This window comes from Dermacentor andersoni, chromosome 4, assembly GCF_023375885.2.
Source record: "Dermacentor andersoni chromosome 4, qqDerAnde1_hic_scaffold, whole genome shotgun sequence".
Taxonomy (NCBI): Eukaryota; Metazoa; Arthropoda; class Arachnida; order Ixodida; family Ixodidae; genus Dermacentor; species Dermacentor andersoni.
Window position 1 is genome coordinate 180,520,944 of NC_092817.1, and position 12,423 is coordinate 180,533,366.

Here is a 12,423-nt window from a genome sequence, read left to right on the forward strand (position 1 = left end):
GAGAAGAAAAAAAATCCTCGTTAGTATAGTGGCCAGTATCCCCGCCTGTCACGCGGGAGACCAGGGTTCGATTCCCCGACGGGGAGTGTTTGTTTTTTTCTTCTTGTTTGTAGGCGCACGCAGCGCCGCACTTGACACTCCACCCCAGTAGCTGTCTCTATTTTTTTCCACTTGTGGGTAAGATTGCGTGAACGCTTTTGCATATTTATTTGTTTTTCGAATCGTTTATATACTGCTTTAGCGGGCACCTCGCATGTCTCCTCTTTAGTATAAAGGGAGAAAGAAGAAGACGGCGTTCCGAGCGGTCGCTTTTCTCATGTTCTCCGCTTCAAAGGATTTAACGGCCCCTGGCCGAGGTGCTGCTCAGGCTTCAGCCAGCAGCAATGACTACCGTGTTGTGTTACCCCGTCTTCCTACCGGTAAGCTGGTTGCGGACTCTGTTTTCCTGCATGCTGACTTAAGTGGTCGACCGTACAGAGCCCAAGACTTCAGAGACGCCCTTCGGAACGTTATTGACCTGAAGGAAATAAGTTCCATCGGACAATTTCAGATGTCGCACGTGTGGATGGTGACGTGCAAATCATCAATTACAAAATCAAAGCTAGTCACGTGCGGAGAATTATCCGTAAAAGGTAGACGCTGCCTCGTTATTGACCCCGAGCCCACGGAAGTAAAAATGAAGCTTTTATGGCTTCCTGAGCGTTTGGAAGACGATTACATTCGAGATGCGCTCCAGGCTTACGGGAAAGTGAAGTCCATATCAGTAGAAAGCTGGAGAGTATCGGAAATGGAGCAAATGCGTACCCTCAATCGTGACGTGGTGTTGACACTTGCAGATGGAGTCGGCGTGGGCGACGTTCCACATCTGCTACACGTTTGTGGAGTGCAGAGCCTTGTATTGATCCCAGGCCGGCCCCCGCTTTGTCTCCGCTGTAACAAGGTTGGACACATTCGTCGAAACTGCAGAACCCCACGTTGTGAAGCCTGCCGACGCTTTGGCCACACAGATGAAGAATGTGTTGTGACATACGCCGACAAGTTACGGCACAGGACAAGGCCTCCAGAAGAAAGCTTGCAGGAACACATAATGGATGTTACTGAGGTTCTCGATGCAACGGGAGACGTTCCCTCTTGCGCGGATACCAGCTGTGCCAGTAAGACCCCTTTACATGTTAAAGAGAATGACATCGCAGAACTGCCCGTGGAAAAGGAAAGTACCAAAGAGAAAGAAGCGCCCGCTACCACGCAGCCAGTTGCCGCCCAGCCAGCGAATGAGACAGCCGCTGATGACTCATCTGCTGCACCGAAGCACCTCAACACATGCGCTGTGCTGGCAGAGGGCAACCGAAGTAGCGCGGATACGTCAATTCCGAAGCGCCGTGCGACTAACAGATCAGAGTCAAGCACGGACAGCGAGACGGCCAGTACCACAAGAAAAGCACGTCGGCGCAAAACATCGACACATTCAGGAAAGTGCCGGCGATCACGGTCCAGGAGGCCTAGTGAGAGTTCGGAGGGAGCCTCGCCGTTACCCTCTAGGACCGACCGCATAGAGAATCAAGTCTAAATAGTGGGTAGTCACCATGGCCCTGTCCCAGCAACTTCTCTTCGCAACTTTGAACGTGCGAGGCCTTAGGTCTTTGCAGAAACAGGCGCAGCTTCGCCGGCTTTTGTCTAGGAAGCGCCTCGACTTCGTCGCCGTGCAGGAGACGAAGATTGAGAGTAATGACGAGACAGAAAGGGCTTTGCGACCTTTTCTGTCTGAATATAACGTCTGCGTTTCACACGCTCTTGGTTTATCCGCGGGCTGTTTCCTGTTTCTGAAAAAGAGCCTATTTTGTTCAGCACTTAGTTACCATGTAGACACTGAAGGTCGATATATATGTTGTGATTTTGTGTTGCAGGGTGTGCCATGGCGATTAGTCAACGTCTATGCATTTAATGACGCTGCAAAACGAATTGTCTTCTTTGATACTGTGCGTAGTCTAATGGACTGTGATCGTTGCATTGTGTTAATGGGAGATTTCAATTGTGTATGTGATCCGTGCGATCGAAGCGGCATTAACACTCAGCGGGACAGGAGTGGTGAAGTTTTATCTAACCTATTAGAAAGTGCAGGGCTCATTGATATAGGAGTGTCGGGACAGGGAGCTCGCTCTTATACACGAATTCAAGGTCGCTCTTATGCCCGCCTTTATCGGATTTATGTTTCTTCATCCCTCCTCTCCCGGGAACTGTCCTGCACTACTATCCCAGTTTCGTTCTCTGATCATTGCATGGTTATCGCAAAAATTGGTGAGAAATCTGTAACTAATTTCCGACCACAGTGGGCACTCTGGAAGCTTAACTCTGAGCTCCTAAATGATCAGGAATTTATTAATCGCGTGCGCATGACCCTAAAATATTCTTTTTCTACTGACTTGCCGTTATTTGCAGCTTGGGAACTCTTTAAACAAGAGGTTCGTACAGTGGCTATAGAAATTGGATCGCTGAAAGCATTCCATAGAAAGAATGAAGAAACAATACTTCTTAAAAGCCTACACAACCTTTATCAGATGGAATGCGAAATGCCAGGCACTTACATTGTTGACATAGAAAATCTTAAATGTGAGTTGCAAAAGTATGACGCACTGCGTTACAGAGGTGCGCGAATTCGATCTCGAAACATGCGCGCTCTGCAATCTGAGAAACCAACACGTCAAGCTTTACTTGACGAGCGACGTCACGCTGTTTCCAAAGTAATTCCGGAAATATACTCCGAAGGTAGTCTTCTAACAAATACTAATGACATAATTTCTCAGTTCGAAACTTTCTACACTATGTTGTTTAGTGCCCCTCCGGATGATCACGATGCAAAAGTTTTAGAGAGTTTTGTATCTCTTGTAAAACCATTACAGGATGATGAATGTGCAGTTATGAGTGGTAGCCTTATGATCCAAGAAATTGAACTAGCTATTGATCAGCTGCCTATGTCGAAAACACCCGGCCCTGATGGACTTTCCTGTGAATTTTACAAAGCTTTCAAACAAATTATCAGCCCCATATTATTGGACATTTTTATTACAAGTTTAGAGGTAGACGCCCTTCCGCAATCTTTTTGCAAAACCCACACAGTTTTAATTCCAAAAAGTGCAGATAAGGAGAAACTGCGTTCTGTTGAAAGCTACCGACCAATCACATTGTCAAATGTGGATTATAAAATTTTTGCAAAAGTTTTATCGAATAGATTGCAATTTGCGATGTCAATTCTCATTGGTTCCCAACAGACGTGTGGAATTGGGGGCCGATCCATTCAAACCAACATACATATCGCCCGTACACTCCTTCAATACTGTTACGGTTCCACTGAGCAGCTTGCAATGCTCCAGGAAGACCTTGCTAAAGCTTTTGATCGTGTCAGTCACTCCTATTTATTTACTCTTCTGGAGCATGCCAATGTTGGCTCCGTTGTGCTTAAAGGCGTTAAGCTTTGTTATACGTGTTGTACTACTCGTTTAGTTATTAATGGCCAACTCTCTAAACCCGTTTCCATTTGCTCTTCGGTAAAACAAGGATGCCCTATGTCCCCATTACTATTCGCCCTTTATCTGGAACCGCTATGCTTAAGTGTTATTCAGTCGAGTTACATCCATGGCTTCAATATACTGGGTCATGAAGTAAAAGTCTTAGCTTATGCATATGATTTAGCGTTCTTCTGCACGGATAAGTCGAGTGTTGAAAAGGTAGTATCAACAATAGAGGAATTTGGCAGCGTATCAGGAGCACGAATGAACTCCGCAAAAAGCTTAGGCTTATGGTTTGGCTCATGGTGCTATACACCAGAACAGTTTGCAGGCGTTAATTGGACCGGTGTCCCGCCAAAGTATCTCGGCGTGCCGCTAGACGCATATAAATTAAGCGCACACTATTGGAAAGAACAAGTTTCGGCCCTGCAAAGTTACGCCCAGACATTCGTTCCACACCGACTTTCTATTTTTGGGAAAGCCGAGGCCTGCAATAAGTTCTTGGCAACAAAAATTTACTATGTATTGCAAGTTATACATTGTGCCAGGCTCTACATCCAACGTGTTCACCGAATCTTTGCAACCTTCGTATGGTCTTCAACTTTTGAGCCCATGAGGCGAGACAATATTTTCAGGCCCGTTAGTGAAGGTGGGCTGGGTTTAGTGCATCTTTATGTGCGGCAAATAGTGTCTCGTTTCTTCTTTTTTCGCGATACATCGCATCCTATACTTCGGTCATTCATGCAAGTCACACTTGTTAATGCGTTACCCGACTTAATTGTTTCTTCGAATTTTTCTTCGCGTTTATGCTTGTGGGGATTCATGCAAGAAGTTTACTTGGCGATTCGTTTCCTGACAGTTCGGTTTTCCACTGAATACTTGTACTCTGCGTCGCGTAAAACGTTATACAAAGATCTATTGTGCATGCTTTTTCCGCCTCCATTTTACCGATCACTATACTTTCAATGGCCAGGTCACGATGTTCTAAAGCGAGTTCGTAAAATGTATGTATCCCCTTGCTGCAAAACGTTCTTTTATAAACTTCATAGTGAAACCATACCGGTTAAAACATGGCTACAGAAAAAGGGTATCTTTGTCTCTTCTGTTAACTGTCGCCTTTGTGACGTGCCAGAGACGATTGAACATTGTTTTATTAGCTGCACTGACGCCATACTATTTTGGGATGTCCTACAATGGACGTTACAAAAAGACTTTGACATCAACGCTCATACTGTGCGATACCTGCTGCCGACCGCTGATAATAGTGCCCCTTTTGATATGTTTTTTCTCATCGGAATGCACAGTTTGTGGAAAACGCGAATGATGGACAGAAACGCCGAAACGGTTGTACCTACAAGGGTGAATTTCATCCAAATGACCCTACACCTAAAGCAGGTTTATGATGAACTTGATACCCAGCCGGACTGGTACCCCATTTTGGTGAAGTGCCTATCCTTACCACCCTTCTAAAGTGGAACCACATTTCTACCCACAGTATGCACGATGCCTTTTCTCTGAGTGACTGTCAGTGTGCTCTGCATTCTCTGACTATGCACAACTGGTGAATATCGGGTTCTTGCTACTGTAATAAATACCATGAAAGAAAGAAAAAAAAAATCCTCTTTAGTATAGTGGCCAGTATCCCCGCCTGTCACGCGGGAGACCGGGGTTCGATTCCCCGACGGGGAGTGTTTCTTTCTTCATTCTTGTTTGTAGGCGCACGCAGCCCCGCACTCGACACTCCACCCCAGTAGCTGTATCTATATTTTTCCACTTGTGGGTAAGATTGCGTGAACGCTTTTGCATATTTTTTTTTTCAAATCGTCTATATACTGCTTTAGCTGGCACATCACATGTCTCCTCGTTAGTATAGTGGCCAGTATCCCCGCCTGTCACGCGGGCGACCGGGGTTCGATTCCCCGGCGGGGAGTGTTTCTTTCTTCATTCTTGTTTGTAGGCGCTGTTACGTTTCGCCTACAACGCGCGGTAATGCCGGCGCGGATGCAACGGACGCCGGGGCTTTGTTCAAAGCGGCGGACATTTTGGCCCGTTCGACGCCGCCGCAACGCCTACCCGCCAAGCGTGTCCAGGCGTGTTTCAGTGCCACGTGTCGTCGTGTGTGCGTGTGTGTGTGTGTGCCCACGCTTGTCAAAGCGCGGCAGCCGGGGAGCGGAGCTCCCCAAGTGAAGGTTGGCGATGCGTCACTACACTCGGTTCAGCAGGTCTCTCGGCTCGGCCGTGCGCGCCGTCGTGGGCTCATGCTCCGCCGTCCCGTGACCTTCATCCCGTGACCTTCCCTTTTGGACCGCGATGCCGAGGGTATAAGAGCAGCTGCCCCCGGACGCCAGGAGAGAGGCTCCGATTTGTACTGTTGAGTTACGTGCTCTCCCGTCTCTCCACTTCGGTCGAACTGACCGGCCGCTCTTTTGCTATGTTAGAATAAACAAGTTGTTCTGTTACCAGTCTTCTCTTGCTTTGCCGGGACCTTCGGATGCTTCCAGTGCCCCAGGCCGCCAGGCCAACGCTACCCTTGGGGCTTGCGACCCATTGTCAATAACGGGCGTCAGCACCGAGACCCCAACAACTCGTGCCAGCGGTGCGATTCCAACATCTGGTTGCCAGCGGTGAGATCGCGACAACGGAGGCCAGCAGCGAAGAGATGCGGTTGACTGTATGCTGAGCAGCACAACGACCATCCGGGAGCAGCGCAACGAGCCCTGTGTGATGACTGGTTGCCTGCAGCGGAACGACTGCGCTGAAGTCTTGGCTGCAAGGTTTGGTGAGTGCGGGACTTTCTTCTTCTGAGTTTTGCCAGGCTTTTGTTAGTGTTAGAAACAGAGCTGGTAATTGTGGTTGTCGTTGCTACCGGGTTAGTTTGCGGCAAGACAATAGTAGGCAGTAGAGAAAGCAGCATTCAGAGCAGCCATGGATTTGAAGTCGTTGCGCAAACCGAAATTGCTGGAGCTTGCGAGAGAGTTGGGTCTGGATGTCTCAGACAAACTCAGAAAACCAGAACTGCTAAGGGCTATTCTTGAGTTAGAAGCTGAGGATGACGAGCTGTCGGAATGCCTTGAGACCATTGAGGAGAGGGAGACGGCAAAAAGACAGGAGCGTGAACGAAAAGAACAGAAAGAGAAAGATGAGCGCGAACTTAAAGAACAAAAAGAGAAAGAAAAAGAAGAGCGCGACCGTCAACACGCTTTGGAAATGAAGCGTCTCGAGTTAGAGATGGAACGCGCTCGTAATGGAAGTCAGGCACACGGTGCAGGAGAACGAGTATTGTTCAAAATGACTGACCTGATGCGGCCGTTTAAGCTTGGAGAGGACATTGGTTTGTTCCTGGTTAACTTTGAGCGAACGTGCGAGAAGCAGGGGTTCTCTCGGGAAACGTGGCCACAGCGCTTGCTCACTTTGCTACCCGGCGAGGCGGCCGACGTAGTCGCTCGCTTGGAGAGAGAGGAGGCAGAGGATTTCGACAAAGTGAAATCGAGTCTGCTAAAAAAGTACCGGCTGTCAGCGGAGGCGTTCCGTCGGAAGTTTCGGGAAAATGAGAAAGGCAGAAGTGAGTCATATACAGAGTTTGCGTACAGGCTTATGTCAAACATGCAGGAGTGGCTCAAAGAAGAGAAAGCGTTTGGTGACCACGAGAAAGTTCTGCAGTGTTTCGGGCTAGAACAGTTTTATAGTCGGTTACCTGAGAACGTGCGGTACTGGGTCTTGGATAGGCCAGACGTTAGTACGGTGGCTAGAGCCGCTGAGTTAGCCGAGGAGTTTGTGACGCGTCGGGCTCGTGGAGCTAAGGACGGTCAAAAGGGTGAATTTGGCTCCAAGTTTGAGAGGCCAAAGTTCACGCCCATGAGAGCAAAGGGGGACACACGTAGTTCGGATGCGAGTGAAAGCAGTCCGACCGAACGTAAGGAGACGGCGGCAACCGAAGCCGAACGCAGAAAGCGGTTCGAGACGAGGCAAGCGCGCGTGTGTTATACGTGCCAGAAGCCGGGTCACTTTTCGGCGCAGTGTCCGACCGAACGTGAGGAGACGGCGGCAGCCGAAGCCGAACGCAGAAAGCGGTTCGAGATGAGGCAAGTGCGCGTGTGTTATACGTGCCAGAAGCCGGGACACTTTTCGGCGCAGTGCCCAGAAACAAAACCAAAAGTCGTGTTTTTTTCATTAGGCAGCACTGACGAGAACATGAAGCTTCTCGAGCCTTACATGCGAGACCTCCTCGTGAACGGGAAAGAGTGCCGAGTGCTTCGCGATACCGCAGCTACAATGGATGTAGTTCACCCCTCTTACGTAGAACCCGATATGTTCACGGGCGAGTGCGCATGGATCAAGCAAGCAGTGGAAGCTCATAGCGTGTGTCTGCCGGTAGCAAAAGTGCTTATTGAAGGACCTTTCGGAGCACTTGAGACGGAGGCCGCAGTGTCATCTATGCTGCCCCCCCAGTACCCGTACCTATTTTCGAACAGGTCCGATCACCTCCTGCGCGAGAAGGGGCTTTTGTTTGGTAAGGCTAGCGTTCAGGCCTTAACCAGATCGAAGGTTCGGGAGCTCGCTGCAAAAGCGGTAGATGCGGGACCGACGTTGTTGAACGATGAGAAAGGGTCAGAGGCGCAGCAAGCTGGTATTCGGAGCACGCCCGAACGGGATAAAATTGAGCCTGTAGCGTTAAAGGCACCAGATACTGGAGAGGAAATTCCCGATGCGGGAAAGTTAGAAGAGCTTCCGGTCGAGCTTCCGGGACTAGGCTCAGTGACGAACAGGAAAGACACCGATCAAGTCATTAGTGACTTAATAAGTAAAGCATCGCTGTCGCCTGAGCAGAAAACCGAACTACACCAGCTCTTACAAGAGTTTCAAGGTCTGTTCTCTGAGAGGCCTGGTAGGACTTCTGTCCTTACTCATGACATAGAACTTACCTCCCCAGAGCCAGTACGATCCAAGGCGTACCGGGTGTCACCCCGCCAGAGCGATATTATGGAGGCTGAGGTAAAGAAAATGCTACAGCTCGGTGTTATTGAAGCGGGTGAGAGTGATTATACCTCCCCTTTGATTTTAGTTGAGGTACCGGGCAAGGAACCTCGTCCTTGCGTCGACTACCGCAGGCTTAATTCCATCACTAAGGATCAAATTTATCCGATCCCTAACATCGAGGAGCGCCTTGAGAGAGTGAGTAGCGCTCAGTTTATTTCCACCCTAGATCTTGTCAGGGGTTATTGGCAGGTTCCACTTACAGAAGAGGCTAGTAGGTATGCGGCGTTCATTTCACCAATGGGGACATTCCGTCCTAAAGTTTTGAGTTTTGGTTTGAAGAACGCGCCATACTGCTTTTCAAGCCTCATGGTTAAAGTGTTGCGGGGACAGCAAGAATTCGCTTTACCGTATCTAGACGACGTAGCGATATTCTCCGCATCCTGGCCTGAGCATATGGCGCACTTCCGGGCAGTGCTAACCCGCCTGCGCGATGCGGGCTTGACAGTCAAGGCTCCCAAGTGCCAGTTAGCACAGGCCGAGGTTGTCTACCTCGGACACGTGATTGGTCGGGGTCGTCGCCGCCCCTCTGAAATAAAGGTGGCCGCTGTGCGAGACTTCCCGCAACCGCGCACGAAGACCGATATTCGGTCGTTCTTAGGTGTCGCCGGCTACTATCAGAGGTACATCCCCAGGTACTCTGATATCGCGGCTCCCTTGACGGATGCTCTAAGAAAGACAGAGCCGCAAACAGTCGTCTGGGATGAGACGAAGGAAAGAGCTTTTAGCGCCCTAAAGCGCGCCCTAACAAGCCAGCCTGTGCTACGATCGCCCGACTACACAAAAGGGTTCGTTGTTCAGTGTGATGCTAGTGAGCGAGGCATGGGCGTTGTACTGTGCCAACGGGAAAATGGAGAAGTAGAACACCCCGTCCTGTATGCTAGTCGTAAGCTGACCAGTCGTGAGCAGGCGTATAGCGCCACCGAGAAAGAGTGTGCGTGTATCGTGTGGGCCGTTCAGAAATTGTCATGTTACCTAGCCGGCTCGAGGTTTATCATTGAAACGGATCACTGCCCTCTCCAATGGCTGCAGACCATCTCTCCCAAAAATGGCCGCCTCCTGCGCTGGAGCCTCGCTTTGCAACAATATTCCTTTGAGGTGCGTTACAAAAAGGGGAGTCTCAACGGTAACGCCGATGGCTTAAGTCGAAGCCCCTAACGTGGGAATCAGCCTCAAAATTGCTTGTTACTGATGTTTTTCTTCCTGAGGCAGGATTTTTAACCTATTGCTTTTGTGTAGTGTTTCAAAGTGATGATGTGCTTTCTAGTGCAATTTTCCGATTTGTGGACGCGTTCTGAGTGCTGCTAAACTACTGTAAGGAACTAGGCAGCAGTATAAAAGGGGAAAGAGCCTGGCAGGGCTTAGTGAGGGTTGTGCCGTGCTTGCTAACTGAGCGGTTGACTTTCGGCGTAGTTCTAACGCTTGCCGGAAACGAGAACAAAAATGTCAACTCTCCCGAAGTCACTTTGCAGTGTCCTGTGTGCACCTGAACGTGAGAACGAGGGCTTCTCTGTGCGCTGCGCTCAAGAATCGCCAAAGGACGCCCGACTTCGGTTATGAGCATCATCGAGCGACATCCCTCCGGACAGCGGATGCAGTCCCCTGACCATCGGGATCTCCTTCCCCCGGCGGGGCGGTCTGTTACGTTTCGCCTACAACGCGCGGTAATGCCGGCGCGGATGCAACGGACGCCGGAGCTTTGTTCAAAGCGGCGGACATTTTAGCCCGTTCGACGCCGCCGCAACGCCTACCCGCCAAGCGTGTCCAGGCGTGTTTCAGTGCCACGTGTCGTCGTGTGTGCGTGTGTGTGTGTGTGCCCACGCTTGTCAAAGCGCGGCAGCCGGGGAGCGGAGCTCCCCAAGTGAAGGTTGGCGATGCGTCACTTCACTCGGTTCAGCAGGTCTCTCGGCTCGGCCGTGCGCGCCGTCATGGGCTCATGCTCCGCCGTCCCGTGACCTTCATCCCGTGACCTTCATCCCGTGACCTTCCCTTTTGGACCGCGACGCCGAGGGTATAAGAGCAGCTGCCCCCGGACGCCAGGAGAGAGGCTCCGATTTGTACTGTTGAGTTACGTGCTCTCCCGTCTCTCCACTTCGGTCGAACTGACCGGCCGCTCTTTTGCTATGTTAGAATAAACAAGTTGTTCTGTTACCAGTCTTCTCTTGCTTTGCCGGGACCTTCGGATGCTTCCAGTGCCCCAGGCCGCCAGGCCAACGCTACCCTTGGGGCTTGCGACCCATTGTCAATAACGGGCGTCAGCACCGAGACCCCAACAACTCGTGCCAGCGGTGCGATTCCAACAGCGCACGCAGCCCCGCACTCGACACTCCACCCCAGTAGCTGTATCTATATTTTTCCACTTGTGGGTAAGATTGCGTGAACGCTTTTGCATATTTATTTTTTTTTTGTATCGTTTATATACTGCTTTAGCTAGCACATCGCATGTCTCCTCGTTAGTATAGTGGCCAGTATCCCCGCCTGTCACGCGGGAGACCGGGGTTCGATTCCCCGACGGGGAGTGTTTCTTCATTCTTGTTTGTAGGCGCACGCAGCCCCGCACTCGACACTCCACCCCAGTAGCTGTATCTATATTTTTCCACGTGTGGGTAAGATTGCGTGAACGCTTTTGCATATTTTTTTTCCTTCCAATCGTGTATATACTGCTTTAGCTGGCACCTTTCATGTCTCCTCGTTAGTATAGTGGCCAGTATCCCCGCCTGTCACGCGGGAGACCGGGGTTCGATTCCCCGACGGGGAGTGTTTCTCTTTTCCTTCTTGTTTGAAGGCGCACGCGACGCCGCACTCGACACTCCGCCCCAGTAGCTGTCTCTATTTTTTTCCACTTGTGGGTAAGATTGCGCGAACACTTTAGCCTATTTTTTTTCCTTCCAATCGTGTATATACTGCTTTAGCTGGCACCTTTCATGTCTCCTCGTTAGTATAGTAAGCTGAAATCTGTCGCTGGATACAGGCCCATAAGTCTTACGAATTCGGATTATAAAATCTACATGAAGGTGCTCGGAAAAAGGATGCAGTCAGTTATTAAATCCATAGTAGGCCCACACCAAACATGCGGTATTAGGAATAGAACAATATTGTCGAATATTCACATCGCTAGGAGTATATTGGAATGCTGTGATGCGAACCTCGAATGTGTAGCAATGGTTCAGTTAGACCTAGAAAAAGCTTTTGACAGGGTTGCTCACAGCATACTTTTTGCCCTGCTAAAACACATTAATGTAGGCGAAGTGATTCAGGACGGAGTAGCCATGGCTTATGAGAACTGTTCCGCTCACCTTATAATCAATAAAAGACTCAGCGAAAGTATACCAGTATTATCCAGTGTGCGCCAGGGGTGCCCTTTGTCGCCCTTACTTTTTGCGATTTTTCTTGAACCTTTCTGTCTGAAGGTACGAGAAAACGAAAACATTCGCGGCTACCGTCTTTTAACTCAGGAAGTAAAAATACTAGCTTACGCAGATGACATCGCACTTTTTTGCATTGACCAAGAGAGCATTCGGGAGGCAGTCAAGGATGCAAGAAAGTTTTGCAGTCTAACGGGGAGTGCCATAAGCTGGCCAAAAAGCTTAGGCTTCTGGCACGGTGAATGGGACAGCCGGCCTACAGTGTTAGAAACAGTACCGTTCACAGATACGCCAACCAGTTATCTTGGTGTTCCTTTGGAATACTATCGCGATACCACGACGCAATGGACTGAACAAACTGAGCGGGCTAAAGCACAAACAACGAAGTGGGGAGGCAAGAATCTGTCAATATTCACGAGAGCCACTGTCTGCAATTTATTTCTTGTCGCTAAAGTGTTTTATATGTTGCAAGTTTTATGTATATCCCGAGTGTGTGTACAAAAGTTGCACAGGGTTTTTGC

The 12,423-nt window shown here is 49.7% G+C and overlaps 3 non-coding genes across 3 annotated transcripts; all 3 read left to right on the forward strand.

The window, feature by feature from the left end:
• The first annotated feature begins 14 nt into the window (after positions 1–14).
• On the forward strand, positions 15–86 carry TRNAD-GUC (transfer RNA aspartic acid (anticodon GUC)). The gene has a single exon. It is a non-coding gene; the product is annotated as a tRNA-Asp (tRNA).
• A 10,898-nt stretch (positions 87–10,984) lies between these two features.
• On the forward strand, positions 10,985–11,056 carry TRNAD-GUC (transfer RNA aspartic acid (anticodon GUC)). Its single transcript has one exon. It is a non-coding gene; the product is annotated as a tRNA-Asp (tRNA).
• Positions 11,057–11,223: 167 nt separating this feature from the next.
• Positions 11,224–11,295, forward strand: TRNAD-GUC (transfer RNA aspartic acid (anticodon GUC)). Its single transcript has one exon. It is a non-coding gene; the product is annotated as a tRNA-Asp (tRNA).
• Positions 11,296–12,423: the final 1,128 nt, after the last annotated feature.